Source organism: Pygoscelis adeliae, unplaced genomic scaffold (genome assembly GCF_000699105.1).
Source record: "Pygoscelis adeliae isolate BGI_AS28 unplaced genomic scaffold, ASM69910v1 Scaffold114, whole genome shotgun sequence".
Lineage (NCBI taxonomy): Eukaryota > Metazoa > Chordata > Aves > Sphenisciformes > Spheniscidae > Pygoscelis > Pygoscelis adeliae.
The window spans coordinates 3,153,603-3,157,115 of NW_008824587.1; the positions used below are offsets into that span (position 1 = coordinate 3,153,603).

Below are 3,513 nucleotides of genomic sequence, written 5' to 3' on the forward strand. Positions count from 1 at the left end.
CACACAGCGGCTGCTGTTCTTCACTGCCATAGGGGGGATCAGGCTGGAAGTCATTGCTCAGAGACCAGAGAGGGGTCAGGGGGCTCTGTCACCTGGGGGTGAGGACAGGCAGGAGCCAGCCCCTGGCTGCCCCAGGACATGATCTCTTTAAGGAAATGCCTAATCATGGGAGCAGCCAGTGGGCTGTGGAGGGGAGTCAGGTGTTCGTTAAAGAGCTGCCTTGTTAATGAGCAGAGCCCAACTTGGTGCCTGGGTTTGGCTGGGGGGTGGCTGTAGGACCTGCAAGGGAGCTGTGCTGGGGTGCAGAGCCCCAGCAAAGGCTCTGCCAAAGGCTGCTCTTGGCCTTGCTGCGGCAAGGAGGGGACAGGCCCGTGGGATGGGGCTGGCAGAGGGTGCAGCAGCGCTCGCTGCCTCCGGTGACGGGAAAGCCCTGGGACAAGGCTGAAGTGGAGCTGAAGCTGCTGCGTGCCCAGGTAAAACCTTGCCACTTCTCTGGCTTTTTCCCCTCAGCATCCCGTCTCAGCATCCCCCTTGCTGTCGTACCTCCCAAATCAATACGAGTTGTGAAGTATGGTGACTCTCAGGTTAAAGGCTTAAAATGAGTGTATGCAAGAAAGCATGGCTTGCGTGGGCTCCTTCGAAAGATGGTGAGGGAGCCTGTGAGGGTTTGAACCAGGGCTGCCTGGTACAGCAGAGGGACGCCTGCGAAGGCTGCTGGCGGGGTGGGAGATGCCACCATCACTTGGCCGAGCACTGCTCCTGTCCCCAGGGCTGACCTCTCTCAGCTGCGGGCGTGTGTTAGAAAACAACCAGGTAGGTTTAATTTGTAGCCAGAGGAATTTGATTACTTGCTTCTTGTGTTTGCTTTTTATTACCGTGATGGGATGGTGACTACCTTGCAGTGTCAGATTCAGGATGCTGGATCTTTCTGGAAGTTTAAAAGTATAATGCAGGAGGAGAGGAGGTACCCTAGTTGCCTTGTGGCCCTGGTCAGGAGGTGTCCCAGCCAGCACTGGCAGGGGATAATGTGAGCAGAAACAGTGTCAGCCATGTCTGAGCTTCCCCAGCCTTCGGAGAGAAGGAGGAGGGAGGCTTGGAGCTGGGGTTTTGTTCCAAGTTCTAGCATTAAACATTCAAGGATGGGAGGGAAGGGTGTGGGTTGGCATGCACGTGTGACTGGAGGAGGAGACTTGTCTCAATGAAATGATGACCAGGGAAGATGGAGCAGGGCAGAGGTTTCCCCATGGTTCACAGCTGCCTGAGGAGGAGCTGAGAGTCCGTTGTAATCTTGACCCTCTGTGAAACAACCTCTGCCTGTTTGACTAATCCCAAATACTTTCAGCTCAAACACTTCTGGCTGCTGCAGTTCCCAAGCGTTGTTTCACCCTAGGGATGCACTCCTACACACAGCTCATCACGCTCGGATAGGCAAACCCTCCCCATCTTCTCCATGTCGGAGGCTGCTGGGCCACATCACCTGGGGGAAGACTAGGAGCCCTGGAGCACCGCGCTCCCTCCTCTTACCTTTATACGTTTCAATAGAAGCCACTGGGACAGAGTCTGGTTTGAGCCGGATGAGTTTTGAGCTCTTTGAGGATGCTTAAGAAAAATCAGAGACACGCTTTTTCTCACCGCTCAGCACCGCTCCACATCCTACCCTACCGCGAGCAGCTCTGCTACGAGAACAATGCCGAGCCGAGCCAAGAACACCGCTCTGGCAGCGCTGGCGTCTATTTCTGCACCAGCCAGCTGGTAGCTGCTAGATTTCTCCTCTTCTTCTCCCCTCAAAGTTTGATGCATGAAAAACTCAATGCACCACGCGATTGCAATGCGCGGAGCCGGGGGCCGAGGCAGAGGAGCTACTCGCACATCCCCCCGTTACGCATGTTCAGTGGCACGAATTGGGTTATTCAGGATAAGGATCTACCAGTCTAAAAAGCTTAAAAAGAAATCTACTGACCATGGCCTCAGTTTGATGGAGGTCATGCCAACCGGCACCCAAAAAGCTGCTGGGAGTACAGCTAAGAGCACAAGCGCTACGGAGGTGGTATCTGGCAGGGCTTGCTACGGGGTCCTGCCAAGCACGCGCCGCTCCAGCCCAGCTTGTCCCTGCCAGCACGTACCTGGCTTCTTCCCGTGCCTCTTGCCTGCAGAGTGTGCTGTGCGCCCTGCTTTGCTCTTTGGAGCTGCTACGCGAGAGGATAAAACACATCTGAGTGCCGTGGTGGGGAGAGGGCTCCCAGGGCCAGCCCAGCACAGTTGGTCTGGGATAATCCCTCAGGGTAAGGGGCTGCCCCAGCCAGGACGGTGCTTCCTCGGGGCTGTGCTGCCAGCCAGACCCCCGTCCCACACAGAATGACCGGGGCGCTGGGGGTAAAGGCCATCGCTTCCAAATCGAGCTGATGGGGTTTGGTGCTTGGGGGGTTTAGTGCTTTGGTAACCCCAGTAAGGGGCAAGGTTGAGCAGCGCTGAGATCCCACAGGGTGTTTAGGAATGGGTCCCACCAGTTTTTGTGGGGTGCAAGCCCTTGCACAGCACCGTGGTTCTCAGGGAGGTGCTGGGTAGGCATTGCCAGCTACATCCCACTGGTGCTGGTCACAACCCCACAGTGATAGCGATGGCAGGAGGTGGCCGTGCTCCCCACCCCTAAGGCTCAGCCATGGTCAGAGCGGGCCCGCTCCTGCCTCTGACGCCATTTGTGAGTCTGCTGTGGCACCGGGGCCTCCTCAGGTGTCTCCTCTTCAGCCCAGAGGTGAAGGAGCAGCTCAGTGGGTCCCCGGGGTGCTCCAAAGCCCCACATCTCTGCAGTGGGTGCTGCTGGTGGCCCTCGGGGCCATATACCTGCATAGAAACCCCCATGGTTGTGCCTATCCCTCATGAGGAGGGGGCCATGGCCGTGAGGAGGCTCCACGGGGTACTGGAAGCAGGGTGATCTGCTAAGGAGGCTTGGCCCTGTTGGGCCAGAGCAGCCGATCAGCCCAATTAATCTTGCCCAATTAATCTTGGCTGGGGGAAGGTGCGTGCCCCTCGCCCTGTGGCAAGAAACCCCTTCCCAAAGCAGCTGAGGTGCCCATGGGCTCTCCTGGGGCCCAGGGACACCTCTGCAGCCATCCCAGCCCCAAACACCTCTCCAAAAAGATCTCCATGGGGCTGGATGAGCAGAACTGAGCTGAGGTGGACACTCTGAGTAGGAGAGCAGATTGTACGATGGTGGGTCATGCCGACGATGGGTGGGTTGTCCTGGCCTACGGGCACTGGGGGAGAAACCCGCCCTGCCCCGTCCTTGGGGACAGGCATGGCCTTACCTCGAATGTTCTTGGGAGGGTCTGGTGGCTTCGGCTTGGGTCCAAGTGCTGCTGTGTTTGGTGGGCGCTGAACAGCTTATGGTGGCATCAGGTAGAGAGAACATCAGATTTAATACAGATCCCCCTCTTGTTTGCTTGAAAAGGTGGCAAAGGGACACTGGAAGCTCTAGGCAGGTATCTAGGGTGGGTTGATGGAGCCATATCTGGT

General features: G+C 57.2%; 1 protein-coding gene across 1 annotated transcript in view; it reads right to left on the reverse strand.

Moving 5' to 3' along the window:
* NTNG2 (netrin G2) overlaps window positions 1-3,513 on the reverse strand; it is a 47,714-nt gene that overhangs the window by 1,523 nt on the left and 42,678 nt on the right. The window lies entirely within an intron of this gene.